Source organism: Cotesia glomerata, linkage group LG6, assembly GCF_020080835.1.
Source record: "Cotesia glomerata isolate CgM1 linkage group LG6, MPM_Cglom_v2.3, whole genome shotgun sequence".
Lineage (NCBI taxonomy): Eukaryota > Metazoa > Arthropoda > Insecta > Hymenoptera > Braconidae > Cotesia > Cotesia glomerata.
Genome location: NC_058163.1, coordinates 8,029,412 through 8,050,647, shown reverse-complemented (window position 1 = coordinate 8,050,647; position 21,236 = coordinate 8,029,412). Strand labels below are relative to the sequence as shown.

The 21,236-nt window shown below is 29.8% G+C and overlaps 1 protein-coding gene and 2 long non-coding RNA genes across 3 annotated transcripts in view; 1 reads left to right on the top strand and 2 right to left on the bottom strand.

Annotated features, from left to right (window-relative positions):
• The window catches only part of LOC123266580 (transcription factor Sox-3-like), a 30,893-nt gene extending 29,029 nt beyond the window's left edge, over positions 1–1,864 (bottom strand). Inside the window, exon 1 of the mRNA XM_044730886.1 lies at positions 1,584–1,864. The gene's annotated coding sequence lies outside the window, so the exon portion shown is untranslated. The remainder of the gene's footprint in view (positions 1–1,583) is intronic.
• A 40-nt stretch (positions 1,865–1,904) lies between these two features.
• LOC123266595 lies at positions 1,905–3,017 on the top strand. The gene is made up of 3 exons (XR_006509814.1): positions 1,905–2,499; positions 2,575–2,691; positions 2,859–3,017. It is a non-coding gene; the product is annotated as an uncharacterized LOC123266595 (long non-coding RNA).
• A 17,302-nt stretch (positions 3,018–20,319) lies between these two features.
• Positions 20,320–21,236, bottom strand: LOC123266590. The gene is made up of 3 exons (XR_006509807.1): positions 20,994–21,236; positions 20,662–20,736; positions 20,320–20,574 (listed from the first exon to the last, which is right to left on the bottom strand). It is a non-coding gene; the product is annotated as an uncharacterized LOC123266590 (long non-coding RNA).

Genomic DNA, 21,236 nt, shown 5'->3' with positions numbered 1-21,236 from the left:
ACTTTTTTGAATTTTTACCATGCAAATATTCATTTCTCATCATTTTTTTTGTTCTAACTTAATTGTTAAACAAATCAAAACATTGCTGAGAAGCTACATAGTTAAATTTTCATCGAATTCGTGCTTGTTATAGAATAAATTCTATTTATAATTTCAAAGTCATGATGTCTCAAAGAAATTCTCAGAAAATACCTCACAGAGAAATGTCCCAATTCTTTATTTAATTATAATTTTATTCAATAAAATAAAACCGATTTCACAACAAAAACTTAGAATTTTCTTATACAAAAAAACAGCAGTCACTCGACACTTGTTTTTCTTTTTTTTTTATTGTTGAATAAATAAAACATTTAAAATCTTTATGGGAGTTATTAGAAATAATTTCCATAAGTAATAAAAAATCCATGGAATTAATTCTATGGACTTGTGATATAAAAGTAAATTTTTTTACTAAAAACTATTTAAAAAAAAAAAAAATTTTGTTTTTTTGTTTCTTGAATTAAAATTTTTTACAATAAAATCTATCATAATTAATAATTAAAAATTAAAATTTTAAAAAAATTTCACATACTGCTTTGTAATTTCATTAATTTCAATATATTTAATTTTTAATTGTTACCAAATGTTTAAATTTACATTTAAAATAATTTATTTTCCTATTTTAAAATTTTAGTAAAATAATTATAGATGACACAAAACCTTTGATGGTGCAGTAAACACTAAGTTAGAACTAATATGTAATCTTTTGTTTACAACTCAAGGATTTCAAATAGTTCACACAACAGCAGGTGGACAATTTTTTTTTCTACACTAACAAAATTTCTTAACAAAATAATAAATGACTTTAATACTGAAAATTTCTTTGTTTATCTCAAAAATAAATACAAAGATATTTTTAAAAACAGTGTAATTATAATTTCCTTTTATTTTTTTCAAGTTTCACACGTCAATTTTTCTTATAATTTTCGTTTTAAATCATTTTTATTAATTTTCAGATGTTTGTTATTATTAAATGTATTCATGTATTTCTTTTTAATTTTAATAAAGCTATTTTTTAATCACACAATAATGAAATTGATAATTAGTTTATAAAACAACTAAAAAAATTCTCAAAATTAGGAAAAAAAAATTCTAAAATATTTAATTTATAATTATTCAAGATTTTAGCACGTGGAATTTTTTTCAAAATTTAATTGATAACAAAAACAATTTATTTTTTTCAAAATTTCTCAAAATTCAAGCTGGCTATTAATTTCAATAAATTATTATTATTATCACAAAAATTTAAATATGCAAGTTTAACAAGACTCGTCACATAAAAGCCAACAATAAAAAATACTAAACCCATAAAAAAATTTCCAAATACTTTATCATAAAACTAAAAAATAAATTTCTCTAAATAAGAAAACTCTAACGGCTTTTTTAACGACCAAATTCCAAGAATTTATCAAACGAAATTCGATCAAAAAAACTCGCTCGCTCGAGTTCCGAGAATTTATTCACTCGGTGTTTCTGAGCACACGGGACAATAGACTGAACAAAAAAAAAACAAACAGAAGAAATGAAAATAAACATAAAATTACCTTATAAAGTTGCCGGCGGCACGTTGATAATCCAGCTCAATGATTTAGCCGTATTGAAACCACGTGGGAAATATTAATCAATATACAATTGAGTTAGAAGAAAATATAAATAATTAAATAAATTACAAGCACGTAATCACTCGCACTGCACAGGAACCACTTCACTAAACAAAATAAAATCTCCACGTGGAACGGTGAGATAAAACGATAAAACAACCGACGTAGTGACCGCGTGCGAGTTATTATAGAGCTAAACCCTCAATAACCGGCGAGTAACTCGAATACTCGTATTACCTAGTTCTACCTACGTCTCACTCTACCTTCTACCTACTGCCCCTTCCCTAAGCTTCTTCCCCCACCAGAAGAATTTCTCCAGTCAAGTTTCCCGTGACTACCGATCTCTCGTCCAATGGAAGAATACGGGAGGCGTGGCTCTGCTTTGGATGTTTGTTTCCTCGGAAGACTACTATTGGCTGGCGAGAGTAAACGAGGCAAGCCCGCGATCGCGAATTCTGTGGAAAATAAAGTATTAAGTGTAACAGTTGAATACAACGTGTTCGTGTTGTATTTTGTGCTATACTGAGAAAAGAGAAGAAAGAAGAAAGAATATATTCCAGGTACTAGGTACTGAGGGTTAAAGTTGGGGGTACTGCTATGCGGAATCTTCATCATTTTGTGGTACTTGTTGTATACGCACAGGGTAAATCTGACTCTTGTGTAAGTACTTCTCATTTTCAACGTTCCCGCGTTTTGTTAAAAGACTCAACGACAACTATACTCCGCTACGCTACTATGCTGTATTATATAAATACATCCTACGTAGTTTATTAACAAACAACCCACCGAGAGTTACAATGAAGAAATACCTGCACCTCAAAGCTCACTACAATTGGCTAAACATTTCTGCTGGAACGTGGTAAGTATATGACAATGGAAATGTAAGTATCAGTGTGGTCAATAGTATCTCAAATCCTGATGTTCATTGTTTCAGGTACACGCTGGGATTATTTATTTATTGTTGTTATGGATGATGATGGGGAAGGGATGCTTTGTTGGGAAATTAATTCACTTGGGCTGTTACGTTTTAATTGGCTTAGTTGATAGTAAGGTGAGGGTTTTGGTTAAATGTAATTAGTGAATTATTGATGTTTTCGCGTTTGATGTTTTGCTGTTTTGTTTGGATATATGGTATATTGGATATGAAAATGTTGTTAATTTGGTTTGGAGGATTTTTGTTAATTGGGCTGGTAATTTAATTGAAGTTTCTTTTTGCAGCTTTGGAGAATAGGAAAAAAAAGTTGGTAAATTGGCTTAGGTTGCAGAAAAAATATTATTGATTGGTGAAGAATTTTAGCCAAGGAAAATTTGATTATTTTGAAGAAAGTAGAAAAGAGTGGGGCATAACGGCCCTCTTAAAAATTGGGTAAAAAATTTTTTTTTTCGAATTGTGATAAATTTAAAGAAGTCTTTTTTTAGGCCTTTTCAGGTCAATTATTAATTATTATCTTTTTAAAAGTAATTAATTTGGGATATTAATTCAATAACGAGTTTCAACAAATCCAAATCTCTTAATCTTAACAAAATCAATACAAAAAAAATTGAAAAAAAGTTTAATCCAAATAAACATTTAAAACATCTTTTAACAATTATTTACTTATAATTTTCATGATTTATTGGTTTTTCTTTATCAAAGAGTAAACATTTTAAAGGGTCGTGCTATATACAAGGTTTAAATTAAAATTCTGTTTGCATCGGCACTTGAATTTAAATACAATTAAAATTTTGTGGTTAGTTTGTCAGCACTTATCCTCCGTATTTCATTTCGCTTCAATGTATACCTTTATAAACTCATCTGAAATCAATTTACCGAACACTATAAACTTAAAATTGTACATCAATTTACCGATAATCCTAGCGCAGCAACTACTCATGGACAATTTATAAGAAATCCATCAGCCATTGTTATTGTAAACAGTTAAAAATAACATACAATACCTCGGATAAAGGGTTATAGATAATTGACGATTTAGTATCCGGTGTAAAAAATAAATAGCATTTTTCAGTACATAAGATTGATTCTTTTATGTTATTTTTTTTTTACAGTATATATGGTGTATTATAAAATGTAACGGATGAATGAACTTGTGTAGCTGGTTATTGTCATGGACACACGTTTGTTGTATAGTGCACAGTAAAATAGAATAGGCAGTAGGTAACGTATGAATATCTAATGCTCCCCTATTCACAATTAAATTTGGACAATATGTTTTGTTTCGGTGTATAGACCACCCTCTTTAGGTTTAACCGAATATACTTATATGTATATATGTATATGTATATGTGCGCATAAAGACCAAGGGGATTTGTCGTTTATGTGTCGATACAGTGGTAGCCCTACATAGTCACTACCCTCTTATACTATTGGGGTTGAATACTCATCGTGAGTGTTAATCTCACGCTAACCCACAAATCCACACATCAAGTGCTAACTTAATATCCTTACCGATTACATTCTAAATAAACCATCATTATAATTGATTTTTTCTTTATACAATACTAGTTTATTGGTATTGATTTCTTCTTTTTTTAGTACAAATTTTTTGTAAAACTTACAGATGTTTACACTGGAATAAAAAAAAAAATACATTTTTTTAAAGAATAAAATTATTTTAAAGAAGATTGGTTGTTTTGTTTTAATTTAAGAATTATTGTATACAAAAATAAAAAATATTTAGTTAGTCATAGATTCGTAATATTTTTTATAAATTAGCAATACCTAGAATTGTACGTACCATCGATAGAAAAATCAACTTGATTTAAGAGAAGAAATCGTAAACTAAAAAGAATTTCTTGGTCAAGATTTTTTTATCAAAGTTAAAAATATTAAAAAAAAAAAAAAAAAAAGGTAATTTTTGGGAATTTTCAAAAAATAAAATCAATGCAGATAATTTTTAAAAATTTTTATTAACAAAAATAAAAAAATTGAAATTTTGAAGAAACAGCTTCCTTCAAGAATTGTAGCTTCAAAAATATTTAAGATACATTACTCAAAAATTTAGTATGTCATATTTCGAAGTATAAACTATCGAAAAATGCAAAAAAAAATTGATTTTTTAAAAACAACACCATTGGTGCCCCCATATGTTTTTATATAGTTAATAATAGATCTTTTGGTTTTGATTTAATTTTCTTGAACACTGCTCATTGAAAGTATCGTAATAAATAAAGCATAAATTTTTTTGGTTATGGTCAACAATCAAAGCAAATTAATGTCTGTTAATAAAGTTTTGTAAGAGTATGTAACCTTAATACCTGATGGGTATTCTGAAGCACTCGGCGTTGATTATATCACCACAGGTATCAAAACTGTAGCTTTTCTTTTCGTTGTCTTCTATAACGGTCCAAAAACACATTATTAAAATTACGATATATTCATTTCATTTGATAATAATGTATAATTTATTTTAATGTATATACCATGAAATAAGTAGAATTCAATGAGAATAAAAATTAACCCTCCATTTTTTATTTTTCATTTATTTTTTAAGGAAAAAAACTTTTTTATTCAAAAGCATGAACTTTCAGATTTAAGATAGAAAATTGTGGAGTATTTTAAGAAAAAAAAATTAGGAAAACGGTTGACCCTAAAGGCCATCCCTGCAACTTCCCACTCATTTCATACTCAAGGGCACGAAACTGCATTTACTACGTTTTTTAGCTCTTCGAGCCCAAAAATATAATTTTCGTGTAGTTTTGAGCTCTCCGAGCTCAAAAGTCTGATAGAAATTTAATAAATCACTATTTTTTGAATTTTCAAACCGCAATAACTTTTGAATGAATGAACCGATTTCCACGCGGTTAGCGGCATTTGACCCAGTTTTTTAAATTCTATGATATATTTTCAAAAACAAATTGATCAGACCGGAAATTTCGGTGTAATTCGAAAAAAACACTTTTTTTTTTCGATTTCTGTCGTCAACGATAACTCACGAACGAATCAACCGATTTTGATCGTCTTGATGGCGATCGACGTGGTTTTTCGATGTTAAGAGCTGATTAGTTTTTGGAATTGATCGAACAAGCCGTTTGAAAGTTATTAAAAAAAAAAAACCACATTTGAAAAAATTTTTTTCACAGTTTTTTTAAGATTTCTCAAAATCTATCGGTCCGAATCAGTTCAAATTGTATTCTAAATCTAAGTTTAGTCGAACCCTTTCGAATGGCGTCAACCGCGATCAAATCGGTCAAGCCGTTCAAAAGTTATGAGAGGTTTACACACACACACACACACACACACACACACACACACACACACACACATACCCATACATACAGACATACAGCGGGAATAGTCATGGAAGCTTCTTACACTGATAGAAAAACAATCTTGATTCAAGAAATTTTTTTTCTTAAAAAAAAATTGAACTCTTGAAACTAGATATATATATATATATTTTTTTTTCAAGAATTTTTGTCTCTTGGTTCAAGATATAGGCGATAACATATATTGATTCAAGATGTTACCGACTTGTGTTAAGAATGGCTTTTTTTTGAGTCATTAATTAAGTGAATTTACTTATTTCCAAGAAATAATTTTTTTTTGGTATAACAATTAAAGACTATTTAGTTTTCGAATTATTTTAAGTTTTTTAAACGATAATGTTATTTTGATTGAAAAACTTATACGTATCGATTGAAAATAATATAGCTCTTAAGCCAAGAAAATTTAAATCAAGACAAGAAATTCTTAAAGCAAACCCATGCAGGAAACCCCCAGAGTTGACAAAGGGGCCAGGCTTGGGCCAGTACTGGGAAACCTAGCTTCGGCGTACCTGTATTGGCCCATGCGTGGGCCAGGCTGTTTAACCCAGCCTCGGCCATGCCAATGATTACCCAATCTTGGGCCAAAACTGGCTAACTCAGCCTTGGCCATTCATTGGCGACCCAAGCGTGGGCCAAAACTGGTTAACCCAGCCTCGGCCATGCAAATAATTATCCAAGCTTGTGCCAAGACTGGCTAACCTAGCCTTGGCGATTCATCGGTGACCCAAGCTTGGGCCAAGACTGGGCAACCACGCCTTGGTCGGCCCAATTATTACCCGAGCCTGGGCCGGAACTGGGTCAGCCAGTCACGGCCACAATGATTACCCAAGGGTTAGCCAAGATTGGGAAACCTACACTGAAAAAAAAAAATTAACTTAATTCAAGAGAAAAATTCTTGAACCAAGAAAATAACTTTGAAGAGTTAAATTGTCTTCAATCAAAACGAAAAATTCTTTAATTAAATAAAATTTACTTAAATCGAGAAAAATTTCTTAGTTTAAGAATTTTTCTACTCAAATCAAGAAGATGAAATTCTTAAAAATTATTTACTTGATTTAAGTAAATTTTTTTTTCTTTGTAGCCATGGGCGTTGAATAGCAACCAAGACTTGAGCCAGAATTGGGTAACCTAGCCTTAGCCATTCAATGGGAAATTCAAACTTAATAAATCATTAAGTAATAGAATTTTAAACAGTAAACATTTATTGTTTAACGAATATTTGCTAACAAATTCTAAAATTTAAAATTTATTATTTAACCAAGACAATTGCATATCGTCAAAATTGATGTAGTCTTAAAAAAATTAAAATATAATAATTTACAGTTGAATTTTTAATATTGATAATTTTAAACATGAAAATTTATCATAAGATATTAAAAATATACAGAACGATGTACAAAGTTTAAAGTAATATAACAACTTGACTCTTTCATTTTTTTTAACTATAATAAACATTTGTAAAAAATAGTTAATTTTCATCGAAACACAATATTAAATAACATAAATTATATAAATAATAAACCGTCACACTTCGTCACTATATAGATTTAGCTTATCAGAATAATAAGATGTGCATCAACTTATCGGTCGTACGGTGTAAGGGTTAGTTATCAGTCTGGCAAGCGCGCGGCTCGGGTTCGAGTCTCGGTTAGAACGGATACGATTTTCACTTTATTTCTATAATTAGCAACAGTTAGGTTCGAATTTACTTTACTTACAAAATAAAATAAAAAAATAATATTCCAATAATTCTTTTTTATCATTTTTTATCAAATGGCATGGGCCAGACTTGAAAATTAACTATGGCTCAGCCCTGGTAACCAGGCGTGGGCCAGTCCTGGTAACCAGGCTTGGCCCATCGTTATCATCCCAGACTTCAACCAGGACTGGGCCAAGCCTGGCTTACAAGCTTGGCCCAGAGTTCTACATAGTTGAGCCAAGGCTGGGCCAAGCTAGGCCCCATGGTACTTTCCTCTATGGAAAATAATCATTTGTCTTCCAAAATAAATTCTTAAATCAAGAAAATATCTCTTGAGTCAACATAAATTTTCTATCAGTGTAGGACCTCAAATCGTCGAGATCTGATGAAAACTCGATTTTCGAAAAACGGGGTAAAAACAATAACTTCCCGATTTTTGAAAATTTTCAATTTTCTTAGCGGGAAGTTAAAAATTTTAATCAAAAGAAAATTTTTTTCATTTGAATTTTCTAACCTACAATCGTATCAAGAACATATTAAATTTTAAAATATGAACTATCGTTATGAGTTCTAATGAACTAGAAGGCCTCTTCGACAAATTTATTTTTTATTAATGATACAATGGTCTTTCATAATTTTTTTTTTACTTTTTTGTCATAAAATTTATTACAAATAAGCTAAAGCCAACAATATTTTTTAAATAAATAAAAAATTAATTACTGAATTTTTGAAAAATATAGTCAAATTTTACGAGATCTATTTTGATCCGATTTTCAAGCGCATTTTTACAGAGAGCCGTTCCAATACATCCATATTATTTTAGACCTTATCAAGCGGTTCAACAAAAAAAAAATTAATTTTCATTTTGTACCTGAAACACGCAATTTTCAAGAGCTGCTATTATTAAGAGATTAAGAGATGTTACCATGCCAAAGTATTTGTCACACTGGAAAAGTCCAGGAAAAAAATTAGCCCAAATGAACCGGGGACATCATTTTCTCTCCTACTTTGTATTGCCACGACCTTTTCTTAAATATATTTAATACTATTGAGTCTGAAGTTAAGTCTATTGTTCGAAAACGTACGGCATAAAATCTCCATTATAAATCTATGCAAGTTTTCCTCCTTCGTATGCATGACATTTGCAAATTTATGCCAGTCCATAAAACAATGACCATTAGAGAACAAAAACTCGAGAAAAGCTGGGTTCTACTATAAAATCCCCGGCTAAGTTTACAGCTTTATTTATGATTGTAATTTACGACATCCTCGAAATTGTCAAGTCCAATACATATTGTATATACCTGAGACAAAATATCGACTATTTCATTATTGACAAAGTTCTAAGCCGTACACAATATTAAAAATTGATGGTGCGTTCGAATAATTGACCATGAACATGGATTATTTATGAAATTTTTTCACGTGTTTTCTTTTTGCTTGCTAATTTTCTACACGTCACATTTTAAGGAAATTTTGAATTTTTTTTTTCAATATACTTATGTTTGAAGAAATTTATTTGTTACTCCTAAAAAAAGGAATTTAAATATATTACAAGATAAAACTAAGCATAAATTTGTATAATTATTATCTAAATATATATCTATATTTTTGATATGATCATAGATATATCCAAATATATATATACTAGCTGTTCCTGCCCGCTTCGCTGGGCGAATTGTAATGGGAAATAAATTAAATTTTCTTTCTTTATTTTTGTATGAACGTAACTATGCCCCGCAGATAAAATTGTAAGCATCGATACTGTTTTGACTTTTACAGATTCCAAATTATATCGAATTAGCCTGTACCTTTTAAACATGTGATTTTTCTAGCTAATATTAATTGTAACTTTCAATGCGCAATCATTATAATATTTCCATGGCTTTCTTACAAAAATGAATAATAATTGTCACGAAGAAAAAAATTTGAAATGAGCATTTAGTTTCAGTTAAAGTAATTGGAGGTGGTTGAAATCTGCCTAGCTTAAAGTGCGACGAATTTTCCGTTAACTAAAATTTTCTTCGTGACATCAATTTTTTATAGAAAATTAATTGTACGTGTTTTTTATGAATTCTATTGAAATAAGAAGCCAAATTTCTTTTCCACATCTCAAGTGTTTGGAAAATGCATTCATTTTAATCTGTTACATTTCCGCGATCCCGCAATAAAAGAATTCATTAGTTATGTGATCTGTAAAAGTAAAATGATTGTAAAATTCTTAGTCCGTTGACTAAATAACTACATGTAGTGTTAAATTTTGAAAACATTACAATTACTTTTTCTCCGCTGCCGAAGAGACGATTGTTGTGAAGAAAATGTTTACTGAATTTATATAAGTTTTGATTTCTGGTTAATTTTACTGATTTTTGACTTGTGAAAATTTATTTTTCGGTGTTCAATGGAGACTTATAGAATTAGCTCAAAAAAATCGAAGACGGCCGGGTATTAGTCTGAAATTTTCAGAAATTCTTGAGGACACCTTCATACGACTCAGAAAAAATAATCAAATACCTACTACCCTCGGATCAACTCTTAAACTGCCTTTATCTCATACTTAGTAAATAAAATATTTATAGCAAAATCAAAGACGGTCAAGTATCAGTCTGGAAATCACTAAAATTCATGAGGACACCGTTACACAACTTGTCAAAAATAATTAGCGCCCTATTACGTCCGGAATAACCTTTAAACTACCCTCACTTCCCTCTTAGTAAAAAAAAAAATTCATGAAAAAATCGAAGACGGCCGACTATCAGTCTGAAAATCACATATATTGTTCAGGACAACGTCATACACTTTGGACAAAATAATTCGTACTTTACAATTCCCGAACTACCCTCATCAGCCACCTAGTAAAAAAAATTTTTATGAAATATCGATGACGGCAGAGTATTAGGACGAAATTTCCAGATACTGTAAAACAACAGAAAATATGAAATTCTTCTATGTTGCTCGATATTATCTTCTTATATTGGTGTGCCTGACTTGCATGAACTCACGGTTACCGAAGATTTGCTGAAGTTTGGTTTGCCAAACTTGGGTGAAGCTTGGAAAACCTACGGCAGAACGAAGTTTGACAAACTATTGGTATGCCTGACTTGCATGAAATCACAGTTATCGAAGATTTGCCGAAGTTTGGTTTGCCAAACTTGGTCATAGCTTGGAAAACCAACGGCAGTCCAAAGTTTGATATACTATTGGTATGCCTGACTCGCATGAAATCACAGTTACCAAAGATTTGCGGAAGTTCGGTTTGCCGAATTTGGGCGTAGCTTGGAAAAACTACGGCAGTGCCGAACTTTGCCTTACCTATTAGGCTTGCCAAAGTTCGGAAAGCCAAACTTGCCCCGAATTGATTGTTCGGCAATGCCTCACGAAATTTCTAGTCGGGTAGATATATAATATATACACGGAAAGAAAATAGAAGAAATTTTTGCCATTTTGCTATCGTAATTTTTATTAAATAAAATAGTAACGATGGACTATACTTCTCATTTAATAATTTTTAAGATCTACTATTTTAAATTTTATTCAATAAACAAGACTAGCAAGAGACTTAAAAAGTTGAATACTATAGAGCAAATTATACAAGATGTGTTAGTGAACTCTACAATTCAACTATTGTAAAAATTGACAGTCGAATTTTTAAAAAGAAATTTTAGGGAGGGAAAAGGTAGCAGGTTGGACTTATTGGTAACTTTGTAGTAACCGAAAATACAAAAAGTTAGGTAAAACCAAATGTGCATGCCTTGAGCGCTCATGTCATACGTATGTTGTTTAATTATTTTTTAATTTCCCGCGCATTAGTTATGACGTGAACAAAACGCTTTCTCGTGTTAGAGTATGCCAACTACTTACAAGTCGATACGCATGCATACGTTGGCTCGGTCGCAGAGTCTCTGTGAAAAATCTGTTACTAAAAAATAAAACATATGGCCGACCAAAATAGGAAAATTTAGTGTGAGTACCAATCAAAATGTTTTAATTACAACTAAACGAAGCAATATCAAGCTTTGATATTGCATAGGGTTTTTCATTAGAGCTTAATGGCAGGGCTGAAAAAAATGAGTCCTAAAATTGTATATATTGATAGATTTCTTGACCACATCACCATATTCTGATAGTTATTTCCACTAAAGTTTTAAAAAAAATTTTTAAAACGGGTTTTTTCATTAAAATTGATAATTAATTTGCTAAGCAGTATTTTTAATTAGTTCAGTAATCATTCTTCTTGCTGCCAGTGTATTTTGTTTTAACATTTTTACAAGGATTATGGATTAAAAATACAATTTCTTTTGACGAGATAGGAAACTTGATTTTTAGGCACCAGTAGAGCTATGTCTTGGCGCGTTCGTAATTATATTACAATTTTTAGTTTTATTAACACTGAATCATCATTTACGATTCTTAAACTTCTATCTGGATAAATTTTTTTGAATAAAAGAACACAATATGCAAAATAATATTTTGAAATTCCTCATGAATTTCACGGCGAATTCCAGCTGAATTTCATGATGAATTTGCAACAAATTGTACATGAACTAATTTTTTTTAATCTATAAAAAAATATTCGTAGTTAATTATATTGGAATTTTTAGTTTAATTTATACTGATTCATAATTTACTATTCTTAAACTTCTATTTGGATTTTTTTTTGGAGTAAAAGGACACAAAATGCAAAATAATATTTCGAAATTCATCATGAACTTCACGGTGAATTCCAGCTGAATTTCATGATGAATTTCAAAATATTATTTTGCATATTGTGTCCTTTTACTCGAAAAAAAAAAATCCAAATAGAAGTTTAAGAATCATAAATTATGTCAGTATAAATTAAACTAAAAATTCCAATATAATTGACTGCGAATATTTTTTTATAGATTAAAAAAATTAAGTTTCATATACAATTTGTTTCAAATTCATCATGAAATTCAGCTGGAATTCGCCGTGAAATTCATTATGAAATTCATATTTGTTTCCCAATCTGAAATTCATCCGGAAATTCACCATGAACCAAAATTTTTTTTGTGCAGGTGTCCTTCAGAATTTACATAAACTTAGAGTCGAGCGCTGTGCACGGCTATCACTTACACTAATTGAAAAATATTCCAATTCAACTATTGTAAAATTTGTTACTTCTACACGGAAAGAAAATTGAAGGAATTTTTAATATTTCACTATCGTAATTTTTATTAAATAAACTAGTAACGGTGGACTATACTTCTCATTTAGTAATTTTTACGATCTACTATTGTAAATTTTATCCAACAAACTAGACAAGTGAGAGACTTAAAAAGTCGAATACTATAGAGCAAATTATACAATATGTGTTTGTGAACTTTACAATTCAACTATTGCAAAAATTGATAGTCGGTTTATTTAAAGAAATTTTAGGGAGGGAAAGAGATGGGAGGTTAGACTGATTGCTACCTTTACAGTAACCAAAAAAAGAAATCAGAAATTTCATCTTATCCGGGAATCGAACCTAGAACTCTTTATTGGTAGCCAGAGACTCTCCCTTTACGCTATCCGAGGTAAAGTAGTATCGAAGTTCTTCAACATTGACATAAACTCGGAGTCTAGCGCTGTGTACGGCCATCACTCACACTAATTGAAAAACATTCCAATTTAACTATTGTAAAATTTGTTATACTTCTATTGAAAAGATACAGAGGCAACACTGAAAATTTTTATCTCTTACTTTTTACAATAGTAATACTGTATTTTTTCTAATTGTAAATTGCAAAATTTCATGAATAAATAGTAAATTTTCTTCTAAAATATTTGACAATTAATAGTAATGAAAGTAGAGTCCAGCTTTACAATAGTTGTATCGTAAATTTTCCCAGAAATTTTTTTCCGTGTGCACAGAAAAAAAATTTATTTGAAACGAGGAAATAATTTTGAAAAACTTCATCTTATTGATTTGAGTAGAAAAATTCTTAATGTAATAAATGATTTTTGGTGTAAGTAAATTTTACTTGATTCAAGAATTTTTCTCGTTTGATTCACGTTTCAAGTTAATTTTTAACTTCCCGCTAAGAAAATCGAAGATTTTAAAAAATCGGGAAGTTATTGTTTTCACCCCGTTTTGCAAAAATCGAGTTTTCATCAGATCTCGACGTTTGAAGGCCACAGGAAGCTTCCCTGACTATCCCCGCGAGGTTGTCACTATGTCTGTATATATATATATATATATATATATATATATATATGTGTGTGTGTGTGTGTGTGTGTGTGTGTGTGTGTGTGTGTGTGTGTGTGTGTGTGTGTGTGTGTGTGTGTGTGTGTGTGTGTGTGTGTGTGTGTGTGTGTGTGTGTGTGTGTGTGTGTGTGTGTGTGTGTGTGTGTGTGTGTGTGTGTGTGTGTGTAAGTATGTGAATCGCTTATAACTTTTGAACGATTGAACCGATTGGAATCTACCAAACGGCGTTCTAAAGAGTTCCCTTAAACTTAAATTTCCTATGAATTTGAATCGATTCGGACCGATAGATTTTGAGAAATTTTGAGAAATCTAAAAAAAAATCGGAAAAAAATTTTTTTTTGAATAACTTTTAAACGGCTTCATCGATCAACTCCAAAAACTAATCCGCCCTTGAGCTTAAAAAACCACGTCAATCACCACTAATCCGGTCAAAATCGGTTGATTCGTTCGAGAGATAGCGTGAACGAAAGAAAACCGAAAAAAGTGTTCTTTCGGAATCACTCCGAAATTTTTCGTTCTATCAATTTAAACTTGAAGATTCTTTATGAAGCTTAAGAAACTGCGTCGAATACTACCAACTCCGTGAAAATCGGTTCATTCATTCAGAAGTTATTGCGATTTGAAAATTCAAAAAATAGTGTTTTATCAAACTTCTATCAAATTTTTGAGCTCGTAGAGCTCAAAAGCATACAAAAGCTATTTTTGAGCTCGGAGAGCTCAAAATAACACACGAATTGTATTTATGAGCTCGAAGAGCTCAAAAACGTCATAAGTGTAATTTCAAGCGTTTAGATATAGAGTTGGCGGGAAGTTGCAGGGATGGCCTTCAGGGTCAACCGTTTTCCTAATTTTTTTTTTTCAGTTTTCAATCAGATATAATTGTTTATAATTACATATAATAAAATATAATTATATTTCCCGATATATAGATGGATCCTTCCAATATTTGAATCTGATTAAATCAAACCATTTTGATCCAATTATAACATGATTAGATTCAATCATTTTCCCCTTCACCTTTACTCAAAAAATAACTAAAACAAAAACTTCATTAATAAGCAAAAAATATCTTTTAATCAAAAGAAAGTACCGACAAAAAATATCACAACAAAGAAAGCATTTAAATTGCTATAAAAATCGCAACATTGAAAGTTCACATATGCACCGAGGCCTCGAAACAAAACAAATTTTTTCTCGTATTACCAGCATCAAACCGTAAACTGGATATTATTTAATAAAAATGAAATAAAACTAAGGGAATGCAGCTTATTTAAATTTCACACATTCTCATTATTTTATTTTAGCGCCCCAGCCCTTGATGCAATTAAACCCCGCACGTATACGTACATCCGACTAATTATATTTATTTTTATTTTATTAACTCAAAAGCTTTACATGTGCATTCATTACACAGCATACAGTTTTCTGTAGGAATTTTTTCACGCATTAAACTATAACTCAAATTGGCGGCAACCTTTTATCCGTCTAGTACAGTAATAAATACTCTTAGTTATAACGATTCCGATGATGGTGTTTTACACAAGTGTCACACCTTTATATCATACTAGACGCGATTAACACGCATATGTAAACACGCGACATAAAACGCCCATACATTTATATCATATGTATGCGTATAAGTGTGTAGTTATATATTGGGATAGGGGAAGAGAACCCTTTTTTTATTTTATAATCATTAGAAATGAACGATGCGGAAGTTTGTCAAGCTTATATACATATAATCTCCAACAACGTCGATGATGAAAATAACGTGGCCTATAATATCGTCTAAATGCCAATTAGTTGGTTGAATCAAGCGCGAAAAGGAAAGGGATGGTTGAGGTAAGAGGTGTATATTATAGGGGATGTATGAGTAAGTAAGATTTATGTATACACATACATACATACATACATATATACGTATTTGATACAAGAAAAAAATTTGTGCTCTCACCTCTGATGCATTCACAAAAGATTTATTTTTATACTTTTTTCATTATTATTATTTGTTATTATTGTTATAAAATACTCTGAATGAGTATAAGCTAAAATCCCGAGGGACATATTATACAGATATGCGTATAAATTATTTAGTGAGTGTATTAAAACACAACTCAATACATTTTGTTAATTAAAACAAACTTTAATGGTAATAACGAGGTATTAAAAAAGCGAATAAATGTGAATTTGTATAATTCGTATAGAATAATAAAATATTGTATAAGGGGTAGATTTGGTTATAAGTTTTGATATGGAATATATACATTTATAATAACTTTGATGTTTGTATATTTTTAATATATAAGCTTATTTTACTCGATTTTACATAATTAACATTTTGCAGATCATTTTTTGGAGTTTTCGTTAATGCCAATTAAAGTAATTAACAATTAAATTTGTTGAGTAATTATTGAAATTTTATATTTTAGTTTAGTGAATTATGGTAGAAGTTTATTTTGAGCATTTGAAAAAGTTTGGGGAAAGCTTATTAAAAATTTTGAATTTTTTTGTAATTGATGTGTGATACAAAAGTACACGGTGAGAAATTTCTGTAGAAATTTACTATGCATACATAATAAGACTGAACCTTAATGACTCAATTCAAAATATTACCATAAAAATTTAAGAATATCATATTGTACCAATCAATATTTACTAGGGACCATAGTAAATTTGACCATGCAACTGTTACATAAACATATATAAAAAATTTTCGTAAACTGACAGAACAAAAACTGTTAGTGTGCTTAAAACTTTTCATTATAGTTCCATAGTAAAATTTCTGTTGCTCAGTCGACAATAAAAATTTATAAAAAAGTTTCACATTTAGTCACGTGTACTCGGTTTAAATTTAAAATTGTGACTATGAAATTTTCAAATGTCCCATAGTAAACGTATGCGCGTCAGTCGCGACGCGCGCTCTTTCATTTTTTCGTGCTGCTTTGTTTTGTCAACATAAGTCTACAGACGCTATCAGTAGTGGTTAACGGTGTTATGAAAATTGCAATAAACATTAAGTTTTAAATAAATATTAGTTTATAAATCCATCAACACATGAATAGTTAATGAAAATTTGTAAGATTCATAAATAATAAAATATTTAATAATTTACCGTGAAAAATTAAAATGAAAACAAACATTTGATGGTTAACCTGCAACCGACACTTCTAATAATAATAAAAATAATTTAAAAGTTATATATTGTGTTTATAATTATTCATAATAAAATTAACTGCCAAAAATAAATCCTACGTTCATTGTTAAAATGAAAAAAAAATAAAAACTATATTTTAAAAAATATTTTTAAAATTATTGCAAACAAAAAAATCTTGTTTGGTTTGATATTTTTTGATTGCTAAAACATTTTACTCTAAAATTTTTATTTTTACAAACGTTTTCTTATTTTTTTTGCTATAGTACATTCGGAAATTTAAATTATTGCATATTTCATTTTACTATGGTACATTTCAATTTCTACCATTTACTATGTCTGATTTCATTTGTTTCGGAAATTACTATGGGCCATTGTAAAATTTTATTCTGAGTCAATAAGGTTCACTCGTAATATGCACCATTGTAATATCTAAAATCCATGCAGAATAAAAAGTAATGGAAATTTCTCACCGTGTATTTGAAATAAGAAAAGTTGGAACATTTTTAATTATACTTTAAATATTACAATTTATATAATATATTTTTCGTGAAATAACTTGGCGATCTAATCTATTTTTATTTCTTACACATAAAAAGAAATTTACTTGAACTAAGAAAATTATGAAAAAGATTGAAGTTATTTTGGAGCCAGAAAAAATTTTCTAGCTGAAAATTAATTTCCTTTAAAAATTACCATTAAAATTGCAGTAATCATGGAACATTTCGTAATCCTGATCTATAATTACAATCCTTTCAATAATTATTTACATATAAAATGTAAAAAAAATATAGGAAAGTTGGGAAAATCCGAGATGCATGCTTCATAACGCTCATTTAATTTTTAAGAAAAAAATAAGTCAGCCTTATGGGTGCAACAACTTAGTCCTAACAGAGACTATACAAAACGTAATGTTTTTAGCAAGGTGCAATATCCCAAACGTATGATATCGAGATAAGCACATGTAAGAAATGTGACACTTGCCGAAAATTAGTTTTCATAAACGTTACTTAATCCTAAAATGTATATGCTAGAAATGTGATGTCTAAAGAACGTTCATGTTAAGAAACGTTATACTTCAAAAATGTAAAGCTTCTAAAAGCGATAGCATCACAAGTGTGCCATTTGTAAATCGTTCAAGGTTCTAAACGTGATGTTTCCCTAACGTCATACGTTTAAAAAGTCAATCGGCCATATCGACTGTAGGAGTTCCGTTGATGCAGTAGATTTCTTCAGATAATGAAAAAACCTATATGAATTTCAATCTGACCAATCTGACCAAAGTCACATCGTCTAATATATATTATTAGAAATTTTATCAATAATAATAATACTAGTAACAATAACTTGATAAATAAAAATTAATAATAATAATAACGTAATTCGAAAATTAAATATTAAATAATAATTAACATTTTTACAGACAATATTGTTTTGTTAATAAAAATCTAACATGTAAAGAAACTGAGCCAAGTCGCATTGAATCGAGCTCTTTTTTCTCTCGATGCATAATTTTATAATTAGTCTTATCATTTTAATCTAACAGCCGCTAACTCTTTTACACTATTGTAACTCGATATTTGGCTCAATCATGTTATACCTAAGAAATTAACAGGCGAGACCATCTTTTTCTCACTTTGCTCTCACGGAGCTCAACGGAACTATCTCTGTCGCACTTCCAACAGCAGAGCAATTGCAGTTTCGATTGGTTTCACGAAACGAATGAAATTTTTGAAAAAAATGCTTTGTGGTGAAATAGTTTATTAAATTATCTATTATCTCTAAAAACGTTTTTTCAAAATTTCCATTCGTTTCGCTAAGCCGATTGAAACTGCAATCACTGGTCTCGGCTGTTAAACGTAAAACTAGTTAGACATTATCACGATTGAAATCCACTCGCAGGTTTAATTACTAAGGTAATTATTTTGGATTGAAAAAAAGTATTTAATTAATGTAATAAATTAATAATAATAATAATAATAATAATAATAATAATAATAATAATAATAATAATAATAATAATAATAATAATAATAATAATATTATTAAAATTTTATAAATGATTTGGTATCAATAAACATGAATGTAGCGGCAAAGGCAATTTTTTTTCGCTACGAAAAAATTTAAATAATGGAACTAGATGTACGAGACGCTGAGAGAATTCCTAAGCCAGGAGTTAGTCCAACAACTTGAATGGTCTTTGAGATGCATGTCAAAGATTTGTGCAAACTCATTGGATTCATCGAGTGTTGCCAGAGCCAGCAGTTACGACAGAAGTATCTAAATCAAATCTGTAACCAAATGAATTACTCATCGAAATTTATTTCAAGTAAATATATAAATGAATATCATTTTCAATTACTTCAATATTGATTTTATCTATTCGCAACAGAAATAAGGTCCTTGTTGCACGTAGTCGACAGAGTAAGCAGAATCTTCAAGATACAGGTCAAGTTGGACGACATTTGAAAATTTCACCGTTTTTATTTCAATGAAAGCTGCAGTAATAGCTTCTCTGTACGAATGTTTGCTACTACATGTAAGAAGAGCTGAGTTAATTGGATACTTTTGTTTATCTGTATAAATATGTAATAAACAAAAAATTAGTTATATTATTGACAACAGATTAAATTTTGTGAAGTTTATTTTATATCTGTTGATATACTTACCAATATAGATAACTTCATCAAACAAATTGTTCATCATCTTGAAAAGTCCTTCAGCAGTCACCATACGATGTAGTGGACTAACAAAAAGTTTTACCCGGATCTAATTTCCGTGAAGACAATTTGGAGTATAGTTACTGTCATTCAAAGCTCACGGAATCAGCTGGTCGTTTTTATTTTTGATGGGTTTCGAGAATATTTTATTAAGTAACCGATTTTTTGTAGTTGAGATCTGGGATACAAGAAGACATCAGAATTCTTATCTCCTTCTCCAACTTAAAAATAATTTAACCAAACCCTTGTGTCGAACGCATTAGGATGATTTTTTTTTCCACCACTTAACTATTATTGGGTCGAAGTGTTTAACGTTGCGATTAAAGCGGATTCTGTGACTTCTCAACAACAACAACAACAAAAATAATAATAATAATAAAAATAATTATAATTCTAATAATAAAATTTAGATATTATTTATTTTTTTAAACTTTAGTGAGGTATTAATTTATAAATGTATTATACATTATTATAAATGTATGATAGATTATTATAAATGTATGATAGATTATTATAAATGTATGATAGATTATTATAAATGTATGATAGATTGTTATAAATGTATTAATAATTATAATTTTAAATTTGTTCGAAAGTAATATTAAATAAAAATTTAAAGACATAATAAGTAATAAAATTTTAGTTTCTTTAACAAAATTAAATTTAAATTAAAGACATAATAAGTAATGAGGATTAATATTTTTAAATAAGCAAGTCAACTGAGACAACCTCTTGTCGGCAGTAACTACATGTTAAAATTTGCCCATCTCCAAGCAGACTTTGCACGTACTGTCTTTGACATGCTTGACAAAAAATACAGTGCCGGCAAGGGTTGTAGACGACGTCCGGTGGTGATTCCTCGTCTGAACAAGTCAGGCAAATTTGAGAATCTAAAATAATTACAAAGTATCATTGAGAATAGTTTCTAAATCATTAAAAAAATGTATAATTCAATTTATAAAAAATTTATATATTACTATAGATAAAACCGCCAGCAGCCGCCGCTGGATGTGCATTTTCGTCATTCCTTAGTTCAGCACGATCTACGTCAACTACAAAATAATTTAAATATTAATTTCAATATTAAAATTTCATTTTCGATGGTAATTACTGTTTCGAAATCACGGCAGCTCGTCCAAATGGGGTAAGAAGCTAAAACATGCGCTGGAAGAAATGGATCGTCAGGATATTTAGAAGCTGATTTGGCAAATTACAGGAGTGTGCTGGTTAAGAGATCGCCAGGTACAAATAATCACAGGAAAATTGTGGAGTCCACATTCAGGCCACCTAGAAATTTGTATAAATTTACTGTAAGCCGTTTTGGCGCGATCAAAACTGAAGAGAATCGATGAAGAATATCTCGACGAAGATGAGATATGATAACTACAACAGGCACCTGAAGAAAGAATATACCAGGGACTGGTTTTGCCGACGTTGGAGCCATGGAGATCGGCGATGAAAACATCTCGAGAAGAATGAACAGCTTACTGACGGAAAATTCGACTCTTATCTCGAATATAATTTGTAAAAAGATCCTGAGAATTTTTTTGTC